Below are 10418 nucleotides of genomic sequence, written 5' to 3' on the forward strand. Positions count from 1 at the left end.
AAGTAATATCTGCATTTTAAACCTGTACCGAACTGCTGTCTGGGTACTTTGCTACTTGAATTTCTTTTGCAGCATAAAATGTAATTTGCTTTTATCTGATTGGTGTTTTTGTATATGGAAATATAAAATAGAGCTTTCAGTATTATTAAAAATGTAGGCTTTTGTGATCAGATGCTGTTCTTCTTTGGTTTATCTTTTGCCAGTATTGCACTAAGTAGAGTTGACATTGTGAAAGGTGTTAAGTGTGCTATTTATGTATGGGGAAATAAACTAAGAATCCTTTGTACAGTTTTTGAAGTTTTAGAACAACCTTGGGCATGTGATAGTGGATTGCCAAGTCTGTTTGTGTTATTACAGGTAGTATACTTGCTTTTGATGCAGAAGGCTGTGGGTTCTACTTCCACAATATGTAGATGGATTGCTGATACTGTACTGTGTTGTACTTTTTACTTTGGCGGAGATACCTAGTAACTATGAACTTATCAGTTTGCCATCCATTCCCTAATGCAATCTTACTAGAGCAAACTCTAGCTATGCCACTGATCAGTAAGCCATGGAAAATGACTTTTTTGGGTCCTAGCTAACTATAATATTATTTTCCTAAGATTAAAGTATTGCCTACCATAAAATGCCCTACTTTTACCACAAACCCACATACTGCAAGTCATCAAAAACAAAATCCACCGTTAACAGGCCTGCTGGTAAACAGACTCGCTCATTAGTTCCTTTCAGTACAACTTAGTCCGCATAGTGGCTCCATCATTAAACATAGGGCCAGATTCAGGAAGCCTCCGTGTAAGAGTTATAACTCTTACACGGAGGCTGCAGTTAAACTGTGTGATGTCAGCATGTCATGCATATGCATGAGGTGCATGAGGCATGCTGAATCACACCAGTAACTCTTACACGGTCCGTGTAAGAGAGTAGGGGGCGTGTCTGTAGGCTAAGCTCTGCAAGTGGACACGCCCCCGGAAAACTAGAATGGCTGAAAGTAAACAGCCACGAGAAAGGCCATGAAAATGTGAATAAACACACTATACAACACATGCCCCGACTGGCCATCAGTGTATAAAGTGAAGAGATGTCATAAAAGTAAATGAAAACTTTTTTTTTTTTTGTTAAACCCCGTAAATGTTTGCTACTGTGTGGTTTTTAGATGACTTATGTTTTTTATGGATAGGGAATCAAAATAACTTTGATGAATTTGTTGATTACCTTAAGGGTACAAATGAATTTTTTGATTTTACCTATAAATTCAATGAACATGAGTTAACTTATTTAGATGTAAATATTAAGAAAAACAACGGAAATTTTGTATCCAGGATTCATAGAAAGGAAACCTTCTCAAACTCGTATCTACATTTTACTAGTTCCCATCCACTACATCAGAAGAAGGGGGTAATGAAAGGGCAACTTATTAGAACGTGCAGGATGACCACAGATGATAAAATTTTTACAGGTGAAGTGATGAAATTGAAAGAGTTATTTTTAAATAGAGGGTATCCCGGTGAATTATTTGATAAAATATTGAAAGAAGTATGGGAAGAAAGGAAGGGTAGGTTTGCCCCAATTTTGTGGAAAACATCTCCCCAAAAAGGAAAAGAAGAAAAGTCGAGTACTGGGTTAGGCAAAGAGTTTAACTCAGGGTTTGTCACCACCTACGATGGTCAGTCTGGTGTTGTGAGAAGGATAATAGATAGGGAATGGGATAATTTTTCTAAGGTTTCAGATTTGAAATACATTTTTGATGAACCTTTAACACATATTTACCATAGGGGGAGTACTATCAAAAACTTTTTAGAAAGGGGCTCCAACAAATCTAAGGAAGGAAAGTCCACTAGGGTGAAGAAAGGGTTGTATAAATGTGGTAGGTGTAATTACTGTGCCTACCTTAAAACTGGTGATTCCTATTATTTGAAAGCTAGAAGAAGAAATGTATTATTACATACCTATGTTAATTGTGATACCAAGGGGATTATATATTTAGTTACCTGTAAGGAATGTGAATCCTTTTACGTGGGTAAATCTGAGAGAAAATTAAAACAGAGAATTTACGAACATCTTTATGATATTAGGAATAAATGTGAAAACAATGCATTGTACAAACATAGTATGACATGTAAAACAACAGGATTTCAGTTTTTTGTACTTGAGGTAGTTTCCTTGGATCCCAGGGGTGGCATGTGGGAGACCTTGGTTGAGTACAGAGAACTATACTGGCAGCTAATTTTGGAAGCTAATAGATCTCCTGGCCTAAATGATATGATTTCCTTAGCGCCAGTATTGAAATTAAGATCTGCCAAACTGTAATTGTCCTTTAACTATGATTTTATCATTTTTAGATTAATTATATACACTTACACATACATATCTTTGAATAATTTTTATGACACAAGAGGGACCCCAAGACCACTTTATTATTTTACGCTTTAGATTAACTTTATTAGTGGTTTTTAAATGTTTTTCAGTATCTGGATATTTATGTCAAGGATAGAACATTTATGGAAAATGTAATTCATTGTTTCAATACTGGTGTAATTTATGAATTTTAGTGTTTTTTATATATATATATATATATATATATATATATATATATATATATATATATACACATATATATTTATTCATATTTATTTTTTTAGACGAGTGGGAAGAGCATTTGTTACCTATTAATTACTTCTGTTTTTTTATTGGATGTTTCATGGGATGAAGTTGTACATAAATGGGAAGTGTGTGATGTTTTAGCCATCTGAAGAAGTTGAAGACGAAAACTTTTTTTGTGTGTGTTATGCATTAATGTGGATTGCTTTCTTATTTTTATTAAACTGAGTTAGTGCTTCCAACTTGGTTTGTGGTGATACGTTCTTGGTTTTAAAGCCTATACTCCCATTCCAACATCTGTCAGAAATATCAGATCCAAAAAGAACTTTAACCCTGATCTATTCAAAAAGGAACTAAGAGCTTGCAATTGGTCTCCCTTAAGACACGTCCCTTTAGAAGAAGCCATCAAATACTTTAACTCTAACTTCCTTGCCATTCTTAATCACCATGTTCCCATCAGATTAATTAGAATTAAAACCAAGTCTGCCCCATGGATTTCAAAAGAGACCAAACACAAAATGCATCTTAGAAATAAATATTGGGCCAAATGGAGAATGACTAAATCCCTGTAGACAAACAAACCTTTAGACAGTTAAGAAATGACACTAAGAAAGCTATACTCTTTGAAAAAAGAAATTACTACCTACAATTTCAACAAACTAACCAAAACAACCCACAAAAATTCTGGACTAGCATTAACCAATTACTCCATCCAGGTCAATCCACCACACTGAACCCTAAAAATACTGACCATAATAATCCCATACATACAGCCAATACATTCAATACCTTCTTTACTAATGCTATCCAAACACTAGCTAGTCAGCTGTCACCTAATAGCTTCACTTTACCTTCCTACAACTCAACCTCATCCCCTCCTTTACATTTTAACCTGTCCCAACAACATATATTCTAACCCTTATACAAAAACTAAAACCATGCTCTCCTTCAGCAGACCAGCTACCTGCTGAATTTCTACAGCTATCAGCCAAAGCTATAGCATATCCTATTTCCATTCTGATCAATAGAACTATTACCGAAGGTCACATCCCTAGCTTATGGAAAGTCTCTCATATTATCCCTCCATAAAGGTGGACACGCCATTGAACTCTCCAACTACCGCCCCATTGCCCTTCTTTCTCCTTTGGCAAAGATCATGGAGAAATGCATCCACAGGCAATTACTTGACCACTTAACCCACAATAACTTGCTTTTCAGCTGTCAACATGGTTTCAGACCTTCACAAATCACTACCACTGCCCTCCTTTCCTTTACTGATTGCATAAACAAAACCGCAACCTTAATAATCTTTCCTCTGCACTATTTATTGACCTGTCTAAAGCATTTGACATGGTAAATCATCAGATTCTCATCAACATACTCAAATCCCTGTCATTAGATGCACCTTCCATAAAATGGTTCCAGTCCTACCTAGATAAAAGACGACAAGCTGTAATTTGGCATAAGACTTTATCTACCCTCCAACCCGTTACCCTAGGTGTCCCTCAAGGGTCCATACTAGGACCTCTCCTCTTCTCCATATTTATTAATGACCTTCATTTAGCCATCCCCAAGCCACATGCATACAATATGCTGATGACTCCACACATATATGCTCAGCCAAATCCACTTCTGAACTTCACTCTCTTACCCAGAAGGTATTTAACACAGTTGAACAATGGTTCACACAGCGTTGCCTTCTTTTGAACCCCAAAAAAAACTAAACTCCTCCTCTTCAACCCTACTCACAAGTCCTCTCCTTTTGATTTCTCAGTTACATCCACCAATGGTACCATTATATCACCAGTCCCAACCACCAAACTACTGGGTATCACCATTGATAACAATCTGAACTTTGACATCCATATCAACAATACTATAAAAACTGTCAACAAAAAACTTGAGTCTCTCTATAGGATTAAACCCTTCCTTTCCCCCACAGCCAGAACAACTATGGCTCACACTCATCTAATCTCTATACTCCTCTATGCATCGCCCATGTTTACTAAGCTATCTAAAAATAACCTCAGCAAATTGGAAATGTCCTACAATAACATTGCCAGATTTGCTACAGGCAACCTTTTCAGAACCCTCCATTGCATAAATATAAAGCAGCTAGGATGGCTGGAACTACAAAACCTGATTAAATTCCACCAACTAACCATTGCCCATAAAACTCTTTATAAACCTTCCAGTACTCCTATTCTATTTACCCTCATCACCCCATATACAAATCTGAAGTCCTTACAGTCTTCACACAAACTTATTGTACACACCTCTAAACCTAACAACAAGGCTGCGGATTCTCTCTTTTCCAGTGCTGTCGGAAAAACCCGGAATCTTCTCACCAGTGACCTTTCCTCGCTTCCCTCTTTATCACTCTTCAAAAACAGACTGAAACTTTTCCTTAGAACACACTGGTTATGCCCCTGTACTAAACCTGACTAGGCATCTATCTATCTGTTCAAACTTAGCTCTGCCTATCCCATACTACTCATGAACTATTATACATTCCTTATTCACTATAAATACATCCTCCCTCTAAAGCTACACTGTGTCCAACCTCTGTGAATACCTTTTACTGAGGAATTTCTTTATTTTAATACAATTAACCTGTCTTCTTTGTTTTTATTTCTTCTTTTTATGTATTGTACCTGTATGTTGTATTGTATATGCATTCTTGCACTATAAGGATTTTTTTTTGTCCTCACTGAATTTTCTGTTTTAACCTGGAATATGTATTGTATATAAGAATGTTGCTATTTATTCATTTTTTTTGCTGTTTTTCTTGTTTCTGTCTTGGAGCTTATCTCCCCAGGCCTCTACTGAAAATGGACATATATCCAGTTAGACTAGCCTGGTCAACAAATGTAAAATAAATAAAATAATAAATACACTATCTCAGCTTGGAAATTTTGCCTCTGTATTTGCATTTATCTCCTAGGGGATGTTTAAGCTATGCTAAGAGGACAGCCATAACCCGCACACCCACTTAGCTATGCTCAAACATTCCTTAGGCTAGAAAAAAAATATATATATGTATTATTATTATTATTATATTATTATGTCATATAAGTGAGTCTTGTGGTGTTCTGACAGCTAATTGAGGACTGCAATCGTGAAATAATGGCATTCATTTGGCTTTCATGCTTCTATCTTTCAGGGACTCCTGCTAATACATCCTGTTTTCTATCAACTTTCTAAGTGTGTGGGGACAATATTTCAGGCGTGTCCCTAATTTATTATTTATTCCCCCCATCATTTGTGCCTTTGTCAACATGCACTGCTGTAAGGGAATATTGGCATAGATTTGCTTTCAGACTTCTACCCTTCCATAATTCTTGCTAATGCATGACCTGTTCTCTATTAACTTTCTATGTTTGTGAGGGATATATGTGTGTTTTGTCCCTTTTGAGGGATTTATCCCCGTTACGTGTGCATTTGCACACATTTCCTGCTTTAGCAGGTTACAGAGGTATCATACAGCACTTTAGCAATGCAGGGGTTGTGTCACAGAAACTGTCACACACACCCTGCATTACTTTAGTCGTGCTGATGTTTCTTTCAGTGTCCGCAGACACTGAAATTATCATTATCTCATTTCATTCTATGGACACTGAAATACTGGCATAATATTAGAGAAAATCTCTAATATTATGCCAGCTAGGCTTAGAAAGTGCCATATAGCACTTTCTGAGTGAAGGGGGCATGTTCAGTGTCCATGCACTACTTGGACACACCCTTGCATTTATTCAAGGTTCATGTCCATATAGGAAGTACAGCAGCATGCCTTCATGAATATTCAAGGTGCACTGCTGCTGTGCTAAACGGGCATGAACCATTCCGAGCAAGAATTGCCTTATTCTTGCACTGAATTTCTTGAATCCAGGGGAGTGTTATTTGCAGAAATATATTCGGTTACTAACTGAATACATTTCTGCAAATAACAAAATGAAGGCATGACACCTCACAAAAAAAAATGTATTACAGTCTGTAGGCATGCCAGTGGCTAAATATATGGATGGCCATTGGCATGGAAAAGTGCTTAATGTTTGTAAAGATCTCGGTCGTTTAATCATAGGGCACTGGTGTGCAAACCGGATCGTGCCGAAAATAAAAAAGATGTGGAAACTCATTTTTAACTCATTAACCTGAGTGCTTCTCATGGTGCCTGTGTGTTTAACACCGAGCACCCGTGAGAAGATAGTTATTTCAAGCTCTTAACCCCGAGTGCTTCCTGAAGCGAGAGAAACTGTAGTGCAAATCTGTAGTTGAACCTAATGTAAAACACACTGACATCGTAACTGAACCTGTAAATTACATTATACAGTTACAATTCAGTGTGTTTTTACATTAAGTTCACATTCAAGTTTTACTTCTAATTCAGTCTAAAAGTTTGTGATAAGCAAGTGGTGGCAGCCAATCGGATTCTTGCAATCCAAGCCACCACTTGCATACAGCTCCACCCCCAACTTAATTTTTTTTGTTTTATTCCAATAAATAGAGGGTCCAGCAACAGGTATTTCTTTTCTTTGGAATAATATTTGGAGACTTTACCTGCTACTGAATCCCTCTATTTTATTTCTGCACTCATAGATTGCCAGAGATCACCATTGATGCTCACCGGCATTTGCTGCAAGGAGTTCCTGGTTAGACTATCCAAAAGAGCTGCTCTTTTATACCACATCAGGTAAGCTGTTGCTTCATATCCTTCAGAAAATGCGTGCTAACACTAATGGATAGCTGTAAGTGGAGTTGGATTTAATGTTACAGCGTAAGGATTTACAATTACTGCTGTAATCATTGCATTTATTCGATGCCGAATACTGCTGTCAGTACTTTTCCGTTAGCACGGGAGCACTTCTAACGCAGTAGCACAAATGAGCTAACTTAGCCTGTTTAATGTGATAGAGCAACATTTAAAAAGTTCCTGATTTGCAGTCTTTTTCCCTTACTATTTGTGGCTTTATCTCAGATACCTGAAAGAACCAAGAGCATTGATTTTGCCACCGATCAATGCTGGTGACTAACAGCAGCTAAAATGTGTCAGAAGAATACTGACATGAGTGCCAAAGGCCAACAGTTTGAAGATTCTGAAGAAAGGCCAAACCTTGCCGCCCTCTGTCCTGCGAGCTCTTACACCGCCACTGGGACAGCCTGCAGCGCTGGCCTGAAATGTATATAGTCATTTATATAGCTCTATGTGGCAGCATGCAATTTCAGCTGACTCAGAATTACAAGTTTTTTTTTTATTATTTACTTACTTACTTATTTGCTTTGTTGGCTGGGAAGGTAGGATCTCAGCAGACTTGTGGAACAGCTTAAATAAGCTGAAGAGGCTTAAACTTCCTCAGTAGGACGTGATTGAAAGTGGAGTCAATTGTAATGTGTGCATGCAGTATTAGCAAGCACTCGCAATTGTTTCACAGCTCCCGATGACGATCCTCAGTGGTTCACTACCAATTGAAACAGAACAAAAGTACGACACAAACTCGGATACTGAAAAATGAGAGACATCTGACAGGTATACCTCTCCCCCTGTATGTGCTGGTATTGTGGACAAAGCCAAAAGGAATCAGGGTTGACAGACAAAGATCTCTGACAGGATTAATGAACAATTAATCATAATTTATAAATGCAAATAACTTATTCACATTTAAAACTGCATGCGTGTGCTACCACATTTGAAGTGTTGTCCCGATAATGGAAAAGTACCCTGCTGTCTATAAAGTAATGCAATACCACTGTCATCAGTTTTGGAAGCGCTGTTTTGTTAGATCTTTCTTAGCAGAGCAGTTGCATCTTTGGATTTACTGACTGATTCCCTGTTATTGCTCAATCTGACCGCAAAACTATTTTACTTTATGTAATAAACATCTTTCTCTCCTTCAGTTGTTATGGCCACTGAGGGCAAGACGGCTAGGGGGAAGCTAACATAGTTTTCATAGGTTCCTTTCCTACTTTTGGCCATGAATTTCTTCCTTCTGTTACAGAGCCTATTGATGTTGTGATTCCACCAAAGGTGGCTGTTATTTATTTTGGTTTAGCTGTTGGGTTGCATGGTCAGTGTTTCCAATAATACATGGGTTTCCTGGGTCACAGAGGGGGGCCTATGTCTTGCAAGTAAGTGCTATGGGATTTGAACTGTGATAAACAGAGAGCGAAGAGCAGGAAACTTTCACCAAAGTTTATTAAAATAGCACGCTACACACTAAGACATTGTGTCTTAGTGTGTAGTGTGCTATTTTAATAAACTTTGGTGAAAATTTCCTGCTCTTCGCTCTTTGTTTATCACAGTTCTAGTTTTTGGAAGTATTTTTTGGAACCACCGTTTCATTTGCTATGGGATTTGGCTTATGGCACTTTCAAGATGGAGAAGCTCAAGTTCATTGTTCTGTTTGACATGCCATGAGTCCTGCACAACCACCTTTAGTAGTTTTCATAAGTAATGTCTGCATTTTAAACCTGTACCGAACTGCTGTCTGGGTACTTTGCTATTTGGAATTTCTTATAGCAGCATAAAATGAACAAGCAAGAGTAGCTGGCATTGCAGTCATTTGATTTTTTTTGTATTCTTTATATTTACAGCCTCTAGCATATGTTTCACAATTTTTTTTAAATTATATGAAGTAGTTAAATGTGTTTGCAGTTCTTTAGAATGTGGTTATTGTACTACTGTGTAATTTTAGTTTTCATAAGTAATATCTGCATTTTAAACCTGTACCGAACTGCTGTCTGGGTACTTTGCTACTTGGAATTTCTTTTTGCAGCATAAAATGTAATTTGCTTTTATCTGATTGGTGTTTTTGTATATGGAAATATAAAATAGAGCTTTCAGTATTATTAAAAATGTAGGCTTTTGTGATCAGATGCTGTTCTTCTTTGGTTTATCTTTTGCCAGTATTGCACTAAGTAGAGTTGACATTGTGAAAGGTGTTAAGTGTGCTATTTATGTATGGGGAAATAAACTAAGAATCCTTTGTACAGTTTTTGAAGTTTTAGAACAACCTTGGGCATGTGATAGTGGATTGCCAAGTCTGTTTGTGTTATTACAGGTAGTATACTTGCTTTTGATGCAGAAGGCTGTGGGTTCTACTTCCACAATATGTAGATGGATTGCTGATACTGTACTGTGTTGTACTTTTACTTTGGCGGAGATACCTAGTAACTATGAACTTATCAGTTTGCCATCCATTCCCTAATGCAATCTTACTAGAGCAAACTCTAGCTATGCCACTGATCAGTAAGCCATGGAAAATGACTTTTTTGGGTCCTAGCTAACTATAATATTATTTTCCTAAGATTAAAGTATTGCCTACCATAAAATGCCCTACTTTTACCACAAACCCACATACTGCAAGTCATCAAAAACAAAATCCACCGTTAACAGGCCTGCTGGTAAACAGACTCGCTCATTAGTTCCTTTCAGTACAACTTAGTCCGCATAGTGGCTCCATCATTAAACATAGGGCCAGATTCAGAGCCTCCGCGTAAGAGTTATAACTCTTACACGGAGGTTGCAGTTAAACTGTGTGATGTCAGCATGTCATGCATATGCATGAGGTGCATGAGGCATGCTGAATCACACCAGTAACTCTTACACGGTCCGTGTAAGAGAGTAGGGGGCGTGTCTGTAGGCTAAGCTCTGCAAGTGGACACGCCCTGAAAACTAGAATGGCTGAAAGTAAACAGCCACGAAAGGCCATGAAAATGTGAATAAACACACTATACAACACATGCCCCGACTGGCCATCAGTGTATAAAGTGAAGAGATGTCATAAAAGTAAATGAAAACTTTTTTTTTTTTGTTAAACCCG

The sequence above is a fragment of the Protopterus annectens genome, chromosome 5.part1 (genome assembly GCF_019279795.1).
Source record: "Protopterus annectens isolate FY-2018-M chromosome 5.part1, PAN1.0, whole genome shotgun sequence".
NCBI classification, from domain to species: domain Eukaryota; kingdom Metazoa; phylum Chordata; order Ceratodontiformes; family Protopteridae; genus Protopterus; species Protopterus annectens.